Source organism: Lissotriton vulgaris, chromosome 10 (genome assembly GCF_964263255.1).
Source record: "Lissotriton vulgaris chromosome 10, aLisVul1.2, whole genome shotgun sequence".
In the NCBI taxonomy this organism is placed as follows: domain Eukaryota; kingdom Metazoa; phylum Chordata; class Amphibia; order Caudata; family Salamandridae; genus Lissotriton; species Lissotriton vulgaris.
Window position 1 is genome coordinate 858,340,567 of NC_141698.1, and position 22,205 is coordinate 858,362,771.

At 47.4% G+C, this 22,205-nt stretch overlaps 1 protein-coding gene across 2 annotated transcripts in view; it reads right to left on the minus strand.

Annotated features, from left to right (window-relative positions):
* Nucleotides 1-22,205, minus strand: part of LOC147688907 (peroxisomal carnitine O-octanoyltransferase-like) — a 633,161-nt gene that overhangs the window by 400,899 nt on the left and 210,057 nt on the right. The window lies entirely within an intron of this gene.

A 22,205-nucleotide genomic window follows, 5' to 3' on the forward strand; every position in this document is an offset into this window, starting at 1 on the left:
AATAAGTAGAGTGTAATTATTTGGTGTGTAATTATGTGGCACTGAGTGGTATTTGGAGTGTATGTTGCGTTGAGTGCAGTGTAATTATGTTGTGTGTAATTATGTGGCACTGAGTGGTATTTGGAGTGTATGTTGTGTTGAGCGCAGTGTAATTATGTAGCATATAATTATGTGGCACTGAGTGGTATTGTCTGGAGTGTTTATTGTATTCAGTATAGTGTAATTATGTGGCGTGTAATTATGTGGCACTGAGTGGTATTGTTTGGAGTGTGTGTTGCGTTCAGTAGAGTGTAATTATGTGGCGTGTAATTATGCGGCACTGAGTGGTATTTGGAGTGTATGTTGCATGAGTGCAGTGTAATTATGTGGCGTGTAATTATGTGGCACTGAGTGGTATTTTGGAGTGTATGTTGCATTGAGTGCAGTGTAATTATGTGGCGTATAATTATGTGGCACTTAGTGGTATTTGGAGTGTATGTTGCATTGAGTGCAGTGTAATTATGTGGCGTGTAATTATGTGACACTGAGTGGTATTTGGAGTGTATGTTGCGTTGAGCGCAGTGTAAATATGTAGCATGTAATTATGTGGCACTGAGTGGTATTTGGAGTGTATGTTGCATAGAGTGCAGTGTAATTGCTCATTGATAATTGTGTGTACCTTGAGGAGTGATGGGAGAGGAGAGGGCAGAGAAGGGAGAGTGAGGAGAGAGGAGAGAGATGGGATAGGGGAGGGGAGGGAAGGGGGAGAGAGTGGAGAAAGGGAGGAGAGAGGGGAGAGAGAGGAGAGAGGGGAGAAAGGATAGAGGATAGAGGGGAGAGGGGAGAGGGGAGAGGAGAGAGGGTAAAGAGGAGAGGGGAGAGTGAGTAGAGGGTAGAGTAAGGAGAGAGAGGAAGGAGAGGAGAAGAGAGGGGAACGTGGTAAGAGAGGAGAGTGGTGAGAGGGGAGAGTGGTGAGAGGTGAGAGGAGAGAGTGGTGAGAGGAGAGAGTGGTGAGAGGGGAGAGTGATGAGAGGGGAGAGTGGTGAAAGGGGAGAGTGGGGAGAGTGGTGAGAGTGGGGAGAGCGATGAGAGGGGTGAGAGGGGAGAGTGGTGAGAGTGGTGAGAGGGGTGAAAGGGGAGAGAGGTGAAAGGGGAGAGTGGTGAAAGGGGAGAGTGGTGAAAGGGGAGAGTGGTGATACTGTAGAGGGGAGAGTGGTGAGAGGGGAGAGTGGGGTTAGAGGGGAGATTTTTGAGAGTGGTGAGTGGTGAGAGGGTACAGTGGTGAGAGGCTAGAGTGGTGAGAGGGGAGAGTGGTGAGAGGGGAGAGTGAGTGGAGTGGTAGGAGGGTATAGTGGTGAGAGGGTAGAGTGGTGAGAGGGTAGAGTGGTGAGAAGGGAGAGTTGTGAGAGGGGAGAGTGGCGAGAGGGGTGAGGGGAGGGTGGTGAGTGGGGAGAGTGGTGAGAGTGGTGAGCGGGGAGAGTGGTGAGTGAGGAGAGTGGTGAGAGTGGTGAGAGGGGAAAGTGGTGAGAGGGTAGAGTGGTGAGAGGGTAGAGTGGTGAGAGGGTAGAGTGGTGAGAGGGGTGAGAGGGGAGAGTGGTGAGAGAGGCAAGGGGAGGGTGGTGAGTGGGAAGAGTGGTGAGAGTGGTGAGTGGGGAGTAGGGAGAGTGGTGAGTGGTGAGAGTGGTGAGAGTGGTGAGTGGTGAGAGTGGTGAGAGGGGAGAGTGGGGAGAGTGAAGAAAGGAGAGTGAGGAGAGAGGAGAGTGAGGAGAGAGGGAAGAGGGGAGATAGGGAAGAGGAGACAGAGAAGAGAGTGTGAGGGGGAGAGTGGTGAGAGGGGAGAGTGGTGTGAGAGGGGAGAGTGGTGAGAGAGGGGAGAGTGGTGAGAGAGGGGAGAGTGGTGAGAGGGGAGAGTGGTGAGAAGGGTTAGAGGGGAGAGTGGTGAGAGGGGGGTTGTGTGTGTGTGTGTGTGGGGTTGTGTGTTTGTGGGGGGTTGTGTGTGTGGGGGGGTTGTGTGTGTGTGGGATTGTGTGTGTGTGGTTGTGTGTGTGTGTGTGGGGTTGTGTGTGTATGTGGGGCTGTCTTCAAGTTAAGTTTTGACACCTTACAGTGATTGGAAATTAGCATATTGGAAAGCCTGTTTAGTTCACCTCCAAGGACGCTGGATGGGAGGCATTTGAATATGTAACAATTTGCATTTCGAAGTTATTTTCACAGGCAAAAAGCTCGGTTTGCATCAACCTTTGGGAACTGTCCCGTGTATATTATGCAGGAAGTCGGGTTCCCTGCCTGCACAAACGGGGTAATCTTCAGAGGTAAACCGGTTTCACTAATGCCTAATCAGTGGGCCGCACGGCCACCGTTTCAAGACAAATCCTACTAAAAACGAGTGAGCAACAAGCTACAAAAATGATGCATAAGTATTACCTTTCTCACAATGAAACCAAAAAGTTACGCGTTTTGGAAAAATGACAATACAAATTGAATAAGGCATTCAAAACTATAATGCAATTTAACTCAGCAGAATAGTAACAAGAAGAGCTTAAAACGGCTTTTGCCAAAGGAACAAGCTCTCTGCATTGCTGTGGCGGGGCGGGGGAGCGCATTCCTTTGAAGTCTGATGCGGGGGGCAAGGGAGAGGATTCCTTTGAAGTCTGATGCTGAGGCGCACAGGCTCCCAAATGGTGTGCGATGTGCATGCGCCCACGGCTCACATGCACTGTAGGCAATCCGCATTTGGGTGCATTTTTCAGAGCCCTTACTTTATTTTCGCCCCCATCCCTGACGGGATGGCATCAGCGAGACCTAAAAAACAAGGGGGAAGGATCCTGTGACTTTTTGGGATAGCTGGACGGTGTATTTTAGGGGATAGGTGGTGTTGATATACAGGAACACTGGGCGGATAAAACTCACGAAAGGAAACCCTTAAAATCAGACCAGATAGAGAGACATCAGATTGCATAGCTCTTAGAGGCAGCACAAAAGGAACCAACCTATGAGAACAAATATGCAGTGCAGTGCAGTTAGAAAGGCAAGACACGAATACGGATCACTCACAATCACAAAATAAGAAAGGCACTACTTTCAAATTAAAATAGGTTTATTACAAAATCCGGCAACTTTATACTATAGAATCATCCAATTAAAGGAGTAGCATCAGACAATGCACAAATGCACATACAAAGCAAAAAATCTTAATATATAAGGGTCGAGCAAACGTTTCTCAGAAAAGATACAACAGGTAGATCTAGGTTAAAAAATAAAATCTACCAACAGCTCTTGAGCCTCTCTTTGCTCATCTGAGGTTGTGGGTGTGTGGAACACCCTACCGGACATTGGACTATGTTGATAAGGGTGAAAACAAAGTTCTCACAGCAAACCGACCACAGTTGGTAGAAAAAACCCAAGACGTTGATGCTGATAAAATGGGATTTTTACAATGGATTCCACCTGAACACTCTTGAACATCAGCATGTTGATTAACTACAGTGTAAATTAACGCTTTTTTAGTAGTCACAGGAAGGCCAAAAAGATGGGAGAGTCCAGTACACAGTGTTTGTCAGGGAAATGTTTTGTGATATGAAGCAGTTTTGGTTGCACTGTAGGCACTAAATATTAGACTGGCCTAGCGGAAGTACACTTTTTTACATTCACTTACTTATAACAAGCATTGGCAAAATCCAATAGTTCTCGCCTACTCAAGAGCTATTGGCTTTGGCAATGTGGTGTAGCCATTATATACTCCGGTGTGGCTGTTGTTCAGCATGGCTAAAAGTTAGTGGCATGGAGTGGGGTGGAGTAGAGTGTAATGGGATAGATTGGCACAGAGTGGAGTGGGGTAGAGTAGGGTAGAATCGAATGGGGTGGATTGGTGTAAAGTGGGCTCGGTGGGGTAGATTGGAGTGGGTTTGTGGTATGAGGTAGATTGAAGTGGGGAAGTGGTGTAGATTAAAGTGGTAGATTGGAATGGGGTTGATTGGGGTGCAGTGGGGTAGATTTGAGTGGAGCATATTGGAATAAATTAGAGTGGGGTAGATTGGAGTGGGATAGATTAGGGTGAGTAGATTGGAGTGGGGTAAATATGGGGCGAGTGGAGTGGGATATTTTGGGGTAGATTGGAATGGAGAAGGGTAGACTGGGGAAGAGTGGAGTGTGGTGGGTAGATTGGAGTGAAGTAGACAGGAGTGGGATAGATTGGGTGGATTAGTAAAGTAGTATGGAATGGAGTGGGGGTAGAATGAAGTAGTTTGGTATGGGGTGGATTGAGGTGGAGAGGGGTAGATTGGGGAAGTGAGGTACATTGGGGTGGTGTGGGTTAGTTTGGGATGGGGTAGGGTAGATTTGAGTGGGGAAGATTGGAGTGGGAAACATTGGAGTGAGCTATATTGGAATGGGAAAGAGTGTAAGTAGGGTAGATTGAAATGGGAGAGTTGGGAAGATTGAGGTGAAGTGGAGTAGACTGGGGTGGAGTGGGGAAGAGTGGAGTGGAGTAGATTGAGATAGAGTGGATCTGGATATATTGGAGTGGGGTAGATTAGGAAAGAGTGCAGGTCGGAGGGGGAGAATGAAGAGGGGTAATTTGGAGTGGGGTAGATTGGAGGGGAGTCGGGTAGATTGGAGTGGAGTAGGTTGGACTGAACTGGCCTTAAGTGGGCTGGGGTTGGGTGAGGTAGATTGGGTACAAAGGGGTAGACTGGAGTGGAGTAGATTGGAGTGGCGTTGATGTGGTAGATTGTGTTGGAGTGAGGTACTTTGGGAAGGAGTGGGTTGGATTGGGTGGAGTTGATACATTTGAGTGGAGTGGGGTAGATTGGAGGTGGGTAGATTGTAGTAAAATGGAGTGGGTAGATTGGGTGGAGTGTGGTGGAGTTGGGTACAATACAGTGGAGTGGGGTAGTTTAGAGTGGAGTGGAGTAGATTATGGTTGAGTGGAGTAGGTTGGAGGAGAGTTGGATAGATTGCAGTGGAGTTTGGAGTAGAGTGGGGTACACTGGAATGGAGTGGGGTAAACTGGGCTGGGGTAGGTTGGAGTGGAGCAGAGTGGAGTGTGATAGACAGGAGTGGAGTCAGGTAGATGAGAGTAGATTAGGGTGGATTGGGTTAGATTTGATTGGATTGGAGTGGTGTAGACTGGGGTAGATTGGAACAGAGAGGAGTAGATTGTGGTAGATTGTTAAGTAGGGGGTAGATTGTATCATAGTGGAGTGGATTGGAGTAGATTGAAGTGGAGTAGACAGGAGCTGTGTAGATTAAAGTGGAGTAGATTGGGGTGGGGTAGACTGGGATGGGGGAGTGGGGTGGGTAAATTGGGGTGGGGCAGACTGGAGTGGAGTGGGGTATATTGGGTGTAGTGGAGTAGATTGGAGTAGACTTTAGTGAAGTGGAGTGAGTTGGGGGTACATTGGAGTGGAATATATTGGAGGGGGGTAGAGTGGAGGGGGTAAGTGCACTTTGTCCTAATGTGCACTTTAGTACTCTCTAAAATTGATTACTGCAATGGCTTGCTATTAAATGCCCAAGAACAAGTTTTGAATAAAATGCAGTTAATCCAAAATGCGGCTGCCCGAATTTTAACAGGCACATCAAAATTCTCTTCCATCACCCCTATTGTACGCCAACTCCATTGGCTCCCGGTCAGGAGTCGCATCAAGTTTAAAGCGCTTTGTATTACTTATAAAGCTGTGAATAATACTGGCCCAGAATTTAAAAAAAAAGCTTTATGCACCTACAAAAGAACGCTACGGTCATCTGCAGCTTCTCTGCTCTCAGTTCCGAGAACAAAAAGAGTGAACTGGGGTGATAGACGATTCATAGTATCTGCATCTAGACTTTGGAACTCTATCCCTCTATATATAAAAATCAGTCCATCTTTAATGATCTTTCGGAAAGTACTAAAAACATGGCTTTTCAGTCAATAATTAAATTAGTACCCATCCTGAGCCTTAGATCCAGCAGCGCCGAGACACCTTAGGGTATTTGCGCGCTATACAAGTTGTATAAATAAATAAATAAATAAATAAGTGGTGTGGAGGGACGTAGAGTGGAGTGGCGTGTTGTGTTGTGAAGTGTCATGGCATGTCGTAGAGTGTTTTACAGTGGAGGGGGTTAGAGTGGAGTGGCATGTCATGGAGTGTTATAGATTGGAGTGGTGTGGTATAGAGAGGAAAAGCCCACATTGGAGTGGAATGACATGGTGTGGTAGTGCACTGACATTGCAGACAAAGCATTTTCAATTGAAATGGCCATTACATTTGCACCAAAATATGGTTTTACTTCACACAAACGATAAGGTGTGCAAATGTCATCACTCAGTGTATTGTTTTGATTGTATTCAAATATTTGTTTCCATCACACTTTTTAAAAATGTGCTTCATTTGTACTAATTCTTATATATTCTGAAACATCAGCACGGTTCATTTTTGTTTGTTAGAGAAAAAAAATCCAACAACCTCTCCTCTTACATGGGTACTCAGCAGGATTGTTACATATATTCTCTCACCATGAAGTCCAAGAAAGAAAAGTAAATGCCAAGCTCCCCCAGAAGAGAGAGCTTGATATCTGACTTCTGTCCTTGAATGCACAGTCACTGTGACAAGATAAGTACTAGATTTGCAGGCCTGGTTAAAGAAAGAAAGTTCGTGGAAGAATACTGTAAACAAGGTTTGGCAACGGGAGGGACAAACTCAAGCTGAACAGCCTAAAGCAAATAAAGCCAGCAAATAAAAAGCCACAAAGCCAATGGTAAGCAGCAAGCAGAATGGAAAGGGGCGACCACTCGGTCCCCCCGAACGTATGGTGGAGTACCCCGATCCCCCCGGGAAACCATTTTGGGCGGGAGGCGTGTCCCGGCTGGTATGCCCGAAGCGGCGTAGCTGGGGCGCGCCTTTTCCCGCCCAAGAGAGGGTTGTCCTAGACACCGACACCGCCAGCCACGCCCGGGAGGCGGATTGGAGGAGGGTCTACGCCCGCCCGAAGAAGGATAAAAGGAGCGACAAGCCAAGGAAGCATCCTCTTGTTCCTGTGCTCTGAAGCTGCACCTCCTCATTACACGTGAGCTCGAGACGGAACGAAGAGCCAATTTTGAAATTTGTAATTTTCTGTTTTCTCTTTTAGCGCTAGAAGCCTTGTCCAGGACCTTTCAGTCACCTATCGTGAGAAAAAATGCCGGGCAGAAGGGTCGGAAAGAAGGTTAGCACCGAGCAAATGCTCCGTATGCTGGTGAAGGACATGGCGGAGATGAAGAAGAAAATGGCGGCCAGGGACGGTACGGGCCGGCCTAAAAGAATCATCGGGCCAGCGTTGCCGGGGGTGGTCCCTTCCGGGAGAGGGAAAAGGGCCAGGAACAGGGCAAATGGAGACGAGGTTCCAGTTCCGGAGGCTCCCCCGGCGAGCCCTCCCAGACCGGTGGAGGCTCCTGTGCCGATTCCCGACGCAGGGCAGCCGATCCCTGTCGTAGTTACCCCTGTGAACGAAGTGGATATGCCACCGGAGTTGGCCGCCCAGCTGGCGGCATGGTTGGGCAGAAACAGCGAGGGTTCTGTTGCTCCGGGGGACACGGCCGAAGAGGCCAAACTAATAATGAGGCAGTTGCGGCAATCCCGAGATGCCGCAAAAGCACCTTGTCCTTTTGTTTCCCCGCAGGCTCCCGTGGGTCAACCAGGATCGGGCATTGGTACGGCGGGGTCTACAGTTACGACGGCAGGTTCAGGTAAGCAGCCATTGCCGATGGTGGGGGAAGGATTGATACCTTCGAGGAGGAAAAAAAATTGTTCAGCATAACCCGATCGAGGTGAAAGAGAGGATATGGGCAGACAAATATGTGAACATGTTTTCCTTGTTGACCGATCACTACGAGATCGAGCATGTAAAAAATCAAAAAGAGTATCTACATCCTAGTGTATGGCGAGCCAGGATGGCCGGTTTCAGAGTTGATGAATCAATAGGCAATTGGGGCAGAGCGTTTGGAATGTTCATTGCAATTATGGGCGAACGTAGGCCCGAATTGTTGGGAGAATTGGCCGTGTACCAGACACGTATCATGGAAGTTTATGAAACTTATGGGGGTAATCAATGGTTTTCGTATGATAATATATTTCGTAAATCCAAGGAGCACGATTCATCCCTGACGTGGGATTGTTTTGACTCCATTTCATGGCAAAAAATGGAAAAACCTGGCGTGGGGAAGTCGCCATTGTTGGGGGGTGATGGGGTTGAGTATTCCCGCCATTCATCAGGGACGCCCTTTCGGGCAGGTTCCAGTAATGACCGGAACTCAAAGAATAGTGGCAGCTCAGGTAAGAAAGGGGTCTGCTGGAGCTTCAACAGAGGAAAATGTACTAGGCCACAGGGTTCTTGTAAGTTCAGGCACGAATGTTCGGGGTGTGGGCAGTCCTCGCACTCTGAGATTACGTGCAGAACCAAGGCTGGAGATACGGGGAGTAGAGGAGGCACCAAGCAGGTCTGAAAGAGTCCAAGGGGCGCCTCTACCTACCCCGGTTGATATCATGGCACTGATCCCGTGGCTGAACGAATACCCAGATCATATCTCCGCTGGGGTGTTGCGAGATGGTTTCTCATATGGTTTCCGCATCCCGGCGGGGGATTTTCAGGGTGAAGCACAATGTAAGAACCAACTATCGGTGCAGCAGAATGCGGCGGTGGTACAAGCAAAGATTGGTAAGGAGGTGGCTCGAGGTCGGGTTGCTGGACCATATGACACCCCGCCAGTTGCTAATTTTGTTTGTTCACCCCTGGGGGTAGTCCCCAAAAAAGATCCGGGGGAATTCAGGTTGATACATAATTTGTCAGCTCCGAGGGGTCTTTCGGTGAACGATGCGATTGACCCGGGAGTTTGTTCGGTGCGGTAGGCATCTTTCGATGAGGCCGTCGCCATTTTGAATCGCCTGGGGCCCGGAGCGCTGATGGCTAAATCAGATATCGAGTCAGCGTTCCGGTTGCTCCCGGTACACCCAGATGATCAGCGTCTCCTTGGTTTCATGTTTCAGGGTCGCTATTACATGGATAAATGTATGCCAATGGGTTGCTCCATCTCTTGTGCGTATTTTGAGAGATTCAGTTGTTTCTTGCAATGGGCTTTCACAAGAACAACAGGGTTTACACATGTGATGCATTATCTTGATGATTTTCTATTCCTGGGGGCAGTCGGGGACATAGAGTGTGCACAAGCTTTGAATGAATTTTGTGATCTCATGAGACGATGCGTGCCATTGGCACCCGGTAAGACAGTGGGGCCGTCTACTTCACTCGAGTTTCTTGGAATAGAGCTCGATTCCGAAGAGGGGTGCTTCCGTTTGCCTAAAGAAAAGGTGACGAAATTTAAGGCATCGCTTGAAACATGTATTAGCGAGACGAAAGTAAGATTGAATCAGTTACAGCGGGTTGTGGGTCAACTAAATTTTGCCCTTAGAGTAATGCCGATGGCGCGCCCATTTTCCCGCTCCATTGCTCAGGCCATGGTTGGCCTTAAGGAAGGCCACCACCGCACAAGGCTCTCGGCAGAGGTCCGCCAGGACATGCGCATATGGTTGGCATTCCTAGCGGATTTCAACGGTCGGGTCGTATGGAATAAGCCCGCGGTTTCCTCTGAGGAGCTGGGGTTGTGGACGGACTCGGCAGGGAGTGTTGGATTTGGCGCAATTTTTGGTAATCATTGGTCAGCTCAAATCTGGCCGGCAGAGTGGCACGAGAGTGGGCTCACAGGTAACATTGGGTTTCTCGAGCTGTTCCCTATTCTGGTGGCCCTGAAAACATGGCCTGAGGGGTTTCGTGACCGCTCTGTGGTGTTCTGGTCTGATAATATGACAGTTGTGGAGTGTATCAATAGTCAGGCTGCCCGCTGTAGATGGATCTTGAGATTGCTGAAGGAAATTGTTCTGCTGTGTATGAGGCTAAACGTCCACTTTAGGGCAAGACATGTGCCAGGGGTGTTAAATCAGGCAGCTGACGCGCTTTCTCGTTCCCGTATGCAGGCCTTCTGGGGTTTCCTACCCTCAGCGGACCCGGTGGCGGCACCATTTCCCGAAGCTCTCTGGTCTCTCGGTGCCCCGGACTACAAGACCTCGTGGGAGAGAGTTTAGCACCCAGGACAAGGAAGGCGTACGAAGGGGCGTTCCGTTCCTATTGGTCCTTTTTGGGTTCTGCTGGGGGGGAGCTTTGGGGCCAAGAGGAGTATGTCCTGAGGTTTCTGTTATCCTTACATCAGGCAGGCAAATCGGTGGCCACGGCCCAGAGGCACCGGGCCGCCATTTCTTTCATGGCACGGGCTCATGGTATCCAGGACCCCACAGCATCTTTTGTGGTACAGAAGGTGCTGCGAGGGTGGCAACGCCTTGAGGGTCGCAGAGTGGACGAAAGGCACCCGATAGGTCTGGAGAGGTTGGCCCTGTTAATGTCTGTACTCCCTGCAACATGTTCGTCTCAATCAGAGACAGTACTATTTTGGCCCGCTTTTTCATTAGCATTCCATGGGGCTATGCGGGTAAGCGAGCTGGTAGCACGGAACAAGCAGGATACGGGGGGGGTCTGTGCCGAGAGCACATCCAAATTAGGGGGGAAACAATGGTAGTCTCGTTTGCCAGGTCCAAGACCGATCAGGGAGCGATCGGGGACAGTGTAGTAGTCCAGCGAATTCCCGGATCTCCCATGTGCCCGGTGGCATGCGTTGAGGAATATTTGGCGCAGAGGGCGGCATCATGGGGGGGGAAGCTTGCTGAGGCACGCCGACGCCACCCCACTAACGAGGTTTCAGTTCCAACGGGTGCTTGCGATGGCAATTGCAGCCGCGGGCTTGAACCCGTGCGAGTTTGGGACCCATTCCTTCCGGATAGGGGCTGCTACTGAGGCCACAGCCAGGGGTCTGAGTGTCGAAAAAGTGAAACAGTTGGGGCGTTGGTCCTCGAATTGTTATAAACGGTACGTGCGGTTGCACATGTTGTGAAGCTAATGTCATGCACTCACGGTTCTTGTTTTTGTTTGGTTTACAGTTTCGCAAGCTTACGAGGCGGGGCAGACTGTGCAGTTGACCCGACACCTGGGGACCAGCGGTCAAAGATCACCGGCTGAGGAAAGAGTGGTGTGGGTCGTGGGACACTCATACGTGAGGCGTGCCGCAGACGTATTCAAAGCAGGTGACATGATTCACGTGGCTGGGGAATACGGGTACAGGGTGACCTTCTACGGAAGGGGCGGGCTCTGTATTGACCAGTTTCAAAATTTTATGGAGGGTTTGTTAGGGCGGACGAGGTCACCGCCATCTATAATCATAGTGCATCTTGGGGGCAATGATTTGGTGACCATTGGTCGACGAGTACTTCTCGAGGTGATACTATCCACTGTAAGTTGGTTGGCGAGAAGGGTCCCGGGGTGCACAATTGCATGGTCCCACATGATCCCACGGAATGTTTAGCGGGGGGCTAATTCTGTGTCTGCTTTAAATCATTCTGTGAAGAAAGTGAATAACAAACTTGGTAGATTGTTTCGTACAAGTACATTGCATTCTATTCCGCATGGATGTATCAGGGGGGATCAGATGTATCTAGAGGACGGGGTTCATTTGTCCCGGGTGGGGAATGCTTTACTCATAGGAGACTTCGTAGCTTGGTTGAGGAATTTTCAGCCATGACCTTTAAGTAGGAGTTTTGTGGGGGGTCCGGATAGCCGGTCAACTATCCGGGCCTGTGGCGGTAAGGTCATGATCGGTGAGCAGTAATTGGAAGATCCCTAGAGGTTTGGGCGTCACCCATTATGGATGGGAGCGCCCGGGGGGAGGCGGCCATTGGCCCCTCAAACTGGGAGGCGGTCCCCTCTAAGGATGGGGACGCCGAAAGGGAAGGCGGCCATAGGCCCCTCCCTGGGGAGGAGGGGCTACGGACCCCTCCTCGGAATTTCCCGGGGCCCGGACATCTGCGACGGCAGATGTGGTAAGTTGTGTGGGGTGGGAGGGGGGTCTACGCTACCTTCTAGACACCTCACACGAGTCCTCGGACGACCACTAAGATGGCGTCGAGTTAACAGGGGGCCCCCGCTAAGACAAGGGAAATTGGAAGTAGGCACAGAGGTACAGTCCGCTGTGCGACCGCCCCTCACAAGTGAGGGGGGAATTCTGGTATTGGGGATCTGACACCGGTTACGACCTTGCCGTTGGCCCGTAACGTTAGGATGTACAATTTCAATGTTCAGAAATGCATTTGCAGGATGTTTAGTATCGGCTAGGAGAACCTATGTATTAGAGATGTATTAAGGTCAGCCAAGAACATCGTAATGTGTAAATGAAATTGTACATGATATGAAACTGTTATTTTAATGTTTTAATTTTGTTTCATATTTTAATAAATACGGCCGGGAGGGTAACTCCCTCCCGCCTTCCAAAAGTTCAGAACCGTTTCCGTCTTCCCATCCTTGGGGAATTTTGTGTTGAGAGGGGGTGGCGGGTATCTCAGCCATATGGAAAGGGGCGACCACTCGGTCCCCCCGAACGTATGGTGGAGTACCCCGATCCCCCCGGGAAACCATTTTGGGCGGGAGGCGTGTCCCGGCTGGTATGCCCGAAGCGGCGTAGCTGGGGCGCGCCTTTTCCCGCCCAAGAGAGGGTTGTCCTAGACACCGACACCGCCAGCCACGCCCGGGAGGCGGATTGGAGGAGGGTCTACGCCCGCCCGAAGAAGGATAAAAGGAGCGACAAGCCAAGGAAGCATCCTCTTGTTCCTGTGCTCTGAAGCTGCACCTCCTCTTTACACGTGAGCTCGAGACGGAACGAAGAGCCAATTTTGACCCACCCACCAGCCCCTGTTGACAGCGATTTGTTTGAATAAAGTTGAGTGACGTGATATGGTTTCTCTTACAGGTTGTTTTTGAATAAAAGTTGGTAATGTGGTATGTAATAAATTGATAATTTTCGTTTCAACATGTTTTTTCAGCAGAAATGGTTGCAATTGAACTAAACAGTGATGCTCAGTAGAGTTTATACTTTGAATTGCTTAAATGTGATTGTTTTTCCTTTTCGTTAGCTTAGATTTAGATTGTCGTATTTATTTTTGGTCGGGCGGTAAGGTCATGATCGGTGAGCAGTAATTGGAAGATCCCTAGAGGTTTGGGCGTCACCCATTATGGATGGGAGCGCCCGGGGGGAGGCGGCCAATGGCCCCTCAAACGGGGAGGCGGTCCCCTCTAAGGATGGGGACGCCGAAAGGGAAGGCGGCCATAGGCCCCTCCCTGGGGAGGAGGGGCTACGGACCCCTCCTCGGAATTTCCCGGGGCCCGGACATCTGCGACGGCAGATGTGGTAAGTTGTGTGGGGTGGGAGGGGGGTCTACGCTACCTTCTAGACACCTCACACGAGTCCTCGGACGACCACTAAGATGGCGTCGAGTTAACAGGGGGCCCCCGCTAAGACAAGGGAAATTGGAAGTAGGCACAGAGGTACAGTCCGCTGTGCGACCGCCCCTCACAATTGAGGGGGGAATTCTGGTATTGGGGATCTGACACCGGTTACGACCTTGCCGTTGGCCCGTAACGTTAGGATGTACAATTTCAATGTTCAGAAATGCATTTGCAGGATGTTTAGTATCGGCTAGGAGAACCTTTGTAGTAGAGATGTGTTAAGGTCAGCCAAGAACATCGTAATGTGTAAATGAAATTGTACATGATATGAAACTGTTATTTTAATGTTTTAATTTTGTTTCATATTTTAATAAATACGGCCGGGAGGGTAACTCCCTCCCGCCTTCCAAAAGTTCAGAACCGTTTCCGTCTTCCCATCCTTGGGGAATTTTGTGTTGAGAGGGGGTGGCGGGTATCTCAGCCATATGCTTTCTTAGGTAAGCTTTCTGAATCCCCCAAGATGTCTTTAAAAAACTGATGAGGGGTAATACCCCGAAACACGTGTCCAGGGATGGCGAAGACAGCGTAGATAGCAGAAGATCAAAAGATGATGCATCGCGAACACTTTACTACATTGACCAGAGTCCTTAGGGGCGACACCGCCGGTGTGTGAGTAGTGTGCGACCCCACCCGATTTGTAACTTTAAAGCTCCCTTGAGCAGAGGGCTGACGAGCCTGGGATCCCGCACCTACGCGCCTGAGTGGTACTATACCTGGCAGATATTGGCAGCCATCGGCAACCCCAGTACACGACCTATCCCTGCTGATGAGGGGTAATACCCCGAAACACGTGTCCAGGGATGGCGAAGACAGCGAAAATAGCAGAAGATCGAAAGATGATGCATCGCGAACACTTTACTACATTGACCAGAGTCCTTAGGGGCGACACCGCCGGTGTGTGAGTAGTGTGCGACCCCACCCCATTTGTAACTTTAAAGCTCCCTTGAGCAGAGGGCTGACGAGCCTGGGATCCCGCACCTACGCGCCTGAGTGGTACTATACCTGGCAGATATTGGCAGCCATCGGCAACCACAGTACACGGCCTATCCCTGCTGATGAGGGGTAATACCCCGAAACACGTGTCCAGGGATGGCGAAGACAGTGAAGATAGCAGAAGATCGAAAGATGATCCATCGCGAACACTTTACTACATTGACCAGAGTCCTTTGGGGCGACACCGCCGGTGTGTGAGTAGTGTGCGACCCTACCCCATTTGTAACTTTAAAGCTCCCTTGAGCAGAGGGCTGACGAGCCTGGGATCCCGTACCTACGCGCCTGAGTGGTACTATACCTGACAGATATTGGCAGCCATCGGCAACCCCAGTACACGGCCTATCCCTGCTGATGAGGGGTAATACCCCGAAACACGTGTCCAGGGATGGCGAAGACAGCGAAGATAGCAGAAGATCGAAAGATGATGCATCGCGAACACTTTACTACATTGACCAGAGTCCTTAGGGGCGACACCGCCGGTGTGTGAGTAGTGTGCGACCCCACCCCATTTGTAACTTTAAAGCTCCCTTGAGCAGAGGGCTGATGAGCCTGGGATCCCGCACCTACACGCCTGAGTGGTACTATACCTGGCAGATATTGGCAGCCATCGGCAACCCCATTACATGGCCTATCCCTGCTGATGAGGGGTAATACCCCAAAACACGTGTCCAGGGATGGCGAAGACAGCGAAGATAGCAGAAGATCGAAAGATGATGCATCGCGAACACTTTACTACATTGACCAGAGTCCTTAGGGGCGACACCGCCGGTGTGTGAGTAGTGTGCGACCCCACCCCATTTGTAACTTTAAAGCTCCCTTGAGCAGAGGGCTGACGAGCCTGGGATCCCGCACCTACGCGCCTGAGTGGTACTATACCTGGCAGATATTGGCAGCCATCGGCAACCCCAGTACACGGCCTATCCCTGCTGATGAGGGGAAATACCCCGAAACACGTGTCCAGGGATGGCGAAGACAGCGAAGATAGCAGAAGATCGAAAGATGATGCATCGCGAACACTTTACTACATTGACCAGAGTCCTTAGGGGCGACACCGCCGGTGTGTGAGTAGTGTGCGACCCCACCCCATTTGTATCTTTAAAAAACCAGACAGGCTCTAAACTAAAAAGAGGATTAACAGTTGAGAAGGAAAAGGGGGACAAGTAATAATGGGAGAAAAGGGTCTTAAGTAGACTGTGATGAGAAAATAGAACAGCAACATAGAAGTGCTAGAAGAGATAAGACGAAAATATAGAAAGAAATGGGGTGAACAGTTCGGTGGAGGAAAAGAAACACAAAGACTAATGAGAGAAATGTCCCAGATGGATTGTGGTGAGAAAATGGAGGAGGATAAAGGACCAATATAAGGAAATGGATGCAACAGCTAAGTTGAGCACAAGGTGGATGTGGGAGGGACAGGTTAGAAAGAAAAAAGTAGGGCAAGGGACAACAGTAGGAAAAAGGGCGAATAAGTAAAATATGTAAATATATAAAATAGAGGAAGTAAAAGGAGAAAGAGGTGAAGGCACAAGAAAGCAGGGGAGATGTGGTACGCTGATGTGTAATTAGCGAAAGGTAGAAGAATGGGTTTACGGTTGTCACCTGACCCGCATTTCACCAGCTTCATTGATAATTTACTTTCAAAGCTGTCACTGATTACAGGACATTAGTTGTATGATCAGTGTTTGCATCTCTGAGTGTTGATTAATAGATCTCCTGTCCTTAATCCTGTCATTAACTGTGTGCCTAAGACAAGGCTAATTTTTGGAAGTACTGAGTTTGGTCAGGTCCTACTCCAGCCCTTCCAGGACTGGCTGATTAATATTCACTGTTCTTCATAACCAGGAGCAGTGCGTTCGTATCTCTCACACGAAAACAGCTGAGAGGCTGGCAGTGCTTTAGGTTATCACTCTCATGCTCACATCTTCGGGACAGACCCAGGGCGAGGTGCCATACCGATATGTACCAGTGGGTGAAGGCACAAACTTCTAACCAGACATATCCACAGCAATCTGCTGGACACACACAGAGTAGCAGACCAGGGTGTTCCCATGCAGCTTTTGTTCACTTTAGTATTCCTCATGATAATCAGGGTTAGCCCTTGATAAAAAGTAAGCTCTTGCCTTTACCATCAGGTCTCATGGGAAGAAGCAGGCATGGACAATGCAAATCAAGCAATGCAGAGTGCCATTATTGCTGATGCCCTATCCCTAGTGTCCCAACTGGTACAGCACTCCAGGCCAAGTTGCTGGATTTATGCGTCGGAACAATTAAGCACACTTAAATAGGAGCCTATCGCTATTAAATGCAGCTGGCTCCACTTACAAAATGTGTATGAAAGGGAAACACTGCTCAACTTTATCTAATTCATGCTACAGAAGAAAGTCCTATTCTGCCAGAAGCCTAAAATGTTTTGCAGCATCCCTCTGCTGGATTAGTCAAGTCAAGTCAATTTTTATTGTATAAAATTATTAAAAATCATTACGAAATGCATCTAGATCAACTTGGGACATAAAACACATTTTAAAATATTGGCAAATAAAACTGTTTGTAAGTGGCAAGTAAAAGTCAGTTATTTCAGGTTGGTGGTATAATTCCAAGGTCAGCTTGCTGTAGGAGAGATTGGGCTTTCATCATATATTTGACCCCCCTGCAGGCCAGCATAGGACATGATCCATCTAGCCATTGGATTACGGCTTGCCTACAAGTCCGAATATTCAATTTGTTAAAAATGTTCTTTAAAAGCCGTCTCCTCAAGGCCTTAAGTGCCGGGCACACACATAGTAAATGTGGTAGTGTTTCATTTCGATATCCACATAGGCGACAATGGGGTCGGTGTGGCAGTTTTTCCAGGCTGGTAGCAGGTCCTTTGAGAACTGTAGACCTAATCGATGTTTTATATATCTTTGTTTTAACGAATTGTTAAAGTGGCTTTCTGGGTAGGACTGCGGTTTTATCCCGGTATATGAATTTATCACGGTCCACCCGTGTCGTCTTTTTGCGGTAGTTATCTTGTCTTCCAGATAGGATTCCCATTTGACCGCATTATTTACAATTTTATCAAAAGTGGCTCTGTCTGGATACATCTCCCAGGATTCCTCAATTCCTATGCAGATTAGGGATTGAGACAGGTAGCCTCCCCAACTGTTTGGAACTTGCTGTTTCTGTTGAGTTTCAATTTCTTTCCAGCACAGGTTGTCCAATGTATTGGCTTCCGACGTGCGTATTTTATGGCAGAGTTTCACAAAGGTTCCCATACTGCGAAACTTTTGATTTAGAAGGCCAAATTCTAGGCGAACCTGCGCCGGAGCTGATGATTTTGGAAGGTTTAGTACTGCCTTGTATACTTTTGTTTGTAGGCTGTTTAACAGCCCTGCTTCTTTGCCACACCAGGTGGCCAGTGCGTATGATAAGGATGGTAGGGTTTGAGCTTTGATCACTTTCAGCAGGTGTGAATAATTTGGACAACTTAGTTTATTTTGTAATTGCCGGTATGCGTAGATCAGAGACTGTGTTTTTGCTTTTAGCTCGTTTTATGTTCTTTGTTCGTCGGCCCTCGCCCCAATTTCGAACCTAAGTATTTGTATGAAGTTTCCTCCTTTATTGGAGAGCTATTTGCATACCATTTGAATATTTGCTTTTTAGGATCCACAATGCGGACAACCTTGGTTTTATCTTTATTCAGTTCCAAGCATTCGTGCTCCAAATAGGTTGTCAAATTATTGATCGATCTTTGCAACCCTATTGGGGTTTGGCTCAGAACAACAATATCATCTGCATACTGCAGGAAGGGAATTGGGATTTTTGACATGTGGGGTGAATGGCATTCCCCGATCTCCATGTGGTTGACAATATCTGCCATGTACAGGTTGAATAAACTTGGGGCCAGTACACAGCCTTGTTTTAGGCCCTGTTGTGTTCTTATTTCGGCCGTTACGCTGCTACCGTCTCCCAGTTTTACTCGGGCCCAGGTGTTGCTGTGCAGGACTATAATGGCCTCCAATTACTTCTTCGGGATACCCCATGATCTTAGTTTTTCCCATAGCCGGGATCTGTTCACTTTATCAAAGGCTGCTCGAAGGTCTATAAAGCAAGCATACAGTCTCGTTCCCCTTTTTGCAGCTTTTTCCTTCAAGAGCGCCAGGGTTGTCAAGTTTGTCAATGTACCCGTCCTTGGCCGGAAACCAGTTTGGAACATTGGTATTATGTTCGTATCTTCCATCCAGTCCTGAAGGAGTGATAATAGGCATGATCCATATAGTTTTGCCTCAACATCCATTAGCGATATCAGCCTGTAGTTCCCCGGCTCGTTGTGGTCACCTCTGCTGGATTAATTCTACTCAACAGAAAACTGAAACCAGTTAAGATTAAGTGTACCTAAAGTAGCACATTTATGACAAAAAATGTATGACGTGGAAATAGAGACAAGCAACATACAAGAAGTCAGAGGCGAGACATTGCAGGCTTAGTGATAACAGGTGGGATTAGAAGCAGAGATTGCAGTGAAGGGAAACTAAATGGCAAAAGAGTGGCCATGAAGTAGAGAGAGTTATGGATAGCAAAGTAGCAAGAAGAAAAATACCCAATAAAAAAAAGTGAGAATATGACGAGAGGAGTGACAATTAATAGAGTACATATAGGCGACAGTGAAAGAGCTCGGGGGAGGTCATGGAATAGAGGGGTGGAAAGGTAAAGATACAGGACAGTGGACTGCCATAAAGAGGAAGCTTAGTGAAAACACCATAGAAATGACACTGAGACTAAAAGGTACATAAAAATCAGAGCAGATGGCATGTATGTGAATCATGCCAGTCCTTTCTAAAATGACAGGTTAGAAAACACAACTATGGACTGCATTTTTCCAGGGTCACAATGCTAAGAAGCTGAATTGTCATTGAGATATGCACAATTCTACACTCACTGCAGTGGAAAGATTTGGAGGCCATGCAGGTTCAGTTTGTAGCCCTACATTCACCTCATAGGGACAGAGGAGAGACGGATTCCCACAGCCATCTCTAAACAACAGTGCCAAACTCACTTTGTAAGCCTTGATTTTTTTAGTTGAGGTCCCTCTTCCAAACACAGGCCCATGCTCACTGCGAGCTGCCATGATTATGAAAAGATGCAAGGACTCACACACTCCTCTCCTAAATCAACAAGGAGAAAAAAACATTGCAATGGCCGGCAGCTCTCCCCTGAAAGCGAATCACAAGATGGCAAATAGGACTACAGGGAGAATCAAGTGAAATGTGACTGCTTCTCCTTCAACTTACATCTCAAAAGAGTAGCAGCAAGATAAAAAAAACAGCTATGAAATTAAAACAGAGGCAAACCTTGGATGTGGGGGGCAGGTGGCTGCCTTTTGAAAGAGGCCTTTTGCTTACCACCAGAAGGCTCTAACAAACTGCTCCAATATTTGGTGGCGCTCTCTCGTTGGGAAGAGAGGGACGAAAGAAAGTCTGCTTTGCTGTAATCGCAATTCAAAAACATGATCGTGCTTTCAACCCACCAGCCAGCGCATCCTCAACATGACACAAAACAGTTGGCTGCAGCTTCTCATTCCCACAGCACTTTGGAATTTATGGCTGTGTAATGTAAACTCTGCTATTCCAAATCAAACACAAACGGGTTTTCAAGATTTACAGACGATATAGATACATGAACACAGAAAGCAAATAAATAATTAAAATAGCTTTAAAAAGCCATACCATAATGTCTTGCAGTTGTTTACAGTGACCAAATAATTATAACAAGAGGGTTTAAAGCTTTACAGATGACACACAAACAAAGGCTAGGCTTTCAGAAAGACTTGCAGAAAGCAAAGAAAAAAAATGCAGAGAAAACATACAAGCAAAAAAATGTGTTAAGGGTACTAGTAATTGCGCCATGCTCTGTGGAAGGGAACAACACACAAAAAGGAGGGACATTTACAAGAGAATGACCACATACAAGCAAGGATTTACAAAGGACACTGAGAATAACAAATAGAAAGCATTGGCCAGCTGTAAGCTCACAGAGTGTATACAACATGTATTGAAGAGACAGAGCAAGCGAGGTCTAGGCGAGACCTAAAGAAAAGCTGTATTAAACAGCATGGCCATGCAGTTCCTCGCCTGAAATTGCGAGTCTTTTAGGGTATATGCTTTCTTTCATCATTTTATCTAGCTTTCATTAGGCAGTGTTTTTGTGTAAACCTTTTTCCTCTATGGGAAGTGATCACTGCTTCATGTATGATGAAAGACTCCAGATTAGTTAATTTTCCAAAGACAAAATAGCCATGGCAGGGACCTTAGAAATGCCCACCAGATTGACATCAGAAATAAGCTTAGATAAGTATTAGTATGAGAAGTGTTTGAAGTCTATTAATGGTACCCTAGAACTACAGCCTATTTTATATAAGGTAACATCATTAATTGCCTTTGAATCAGCAAATTATTGGCCATTTTTGTTTGACTCATTCTGAAATTATTATTCGTGAATTAGAAGAATCTAGGTAAAAATGGAGCCTGTTAAAGTCTATGAATTCATGTATTAACAAAATGTGAGTCATACAGAATATAGAAATCTCTCCCACAAATAGGCTGCAACAGTAGGCCAGAATACTACCTCAATTCAATGTAAAATATGTATTTTTTTAGGCCTGAAGATGAATAAATATGTTACAATGGGATCCATATATTACGTGGGGGAATGACATAATAAATTTTTTACGATAAGGAATTGATAGAAAATCATTGGTACAATAAATTATATTTGATATTTATTGTGGAATGCATGTTTATCTTTAAAGCACAGAAGAAGTAGTCAGTTTGCCGTAAAACGTGTGTTGGTTGTTTCTGTTCTTCAAGAATCAATCCATTGGACTTTAATTAATTTGATGTAGTAGCTTTCTTTTTGTGGGATGAAAGATTCAGCTGTTTATTAGAAAGGATATTAGAAAATGGAATGTGTAGGATTGTGGAGCAGAACTAGTCCTTTTACTAATTCGTTTCAACAAAGAGAATGCAAATAAAAAATGTGCGACGCTTCATGAATGAATTACTGAGATGAAAGTAAGTTTTGGCTCCTCACTAGCCAATTAATTTGAACTATGAATGAATGAATGATCAACTTGTAGAGTGCGAACAATGCCCGAGGGCGTCAAGGCGCTGAAAGCGGAAATCCCGGTGAGAGGAAGGAAGTATCTGTCTTCTAACGAAATTAGAGGGCAAAGAGCCAGGTCTTTAAAGATTTAGGTAAAAGAGGGTGCGATTCAAGACAGGAGATTGATGTAAGTAGGGTGTACCAGAGTTTAGATGCAGCCACAACAAAGGCTCTTCCTCCCCACCTTACCCTCTAAAATCTGGGCACAACCAACCAATTTGTGATGGCAGATCGCAGCTATCTGGTAGAGATGTATCGTTGGAAGAGGTGTATGATTCCTTCTGGACCTGCATTATGAAGTGCCCTACAAACAATACATAGGGCCTTAAACAATATTCGCTTCTCGGTTGCAAGCCAATGCAGTTTTCAAATTGCAGCGGAGATCGAATGAAATATGGGAATGTCCAAAATCAGTCTTGCTGCAGCATTCTGGACAACCTGCACCTTATGAATAGATCCCTTGTTAATGTCCCGATACAGAGCATTACAATGATCTAATCTGGCTAGAATTAGGGTGACAGCTGCGTGTTTTTGCGATGAGAGAGAAAGAAATCCTCAAGGCCCTAATAACCCAGAAACAAGATGAGACAGTTCTATTGACCTGGAGATCTATGACACCGAGATTTTTTGCCAAGGCAAAAGGGCAAGCACATGATCCAAGCAATTTCTGGCCACCATGAGTGGGGCCATATATTTTG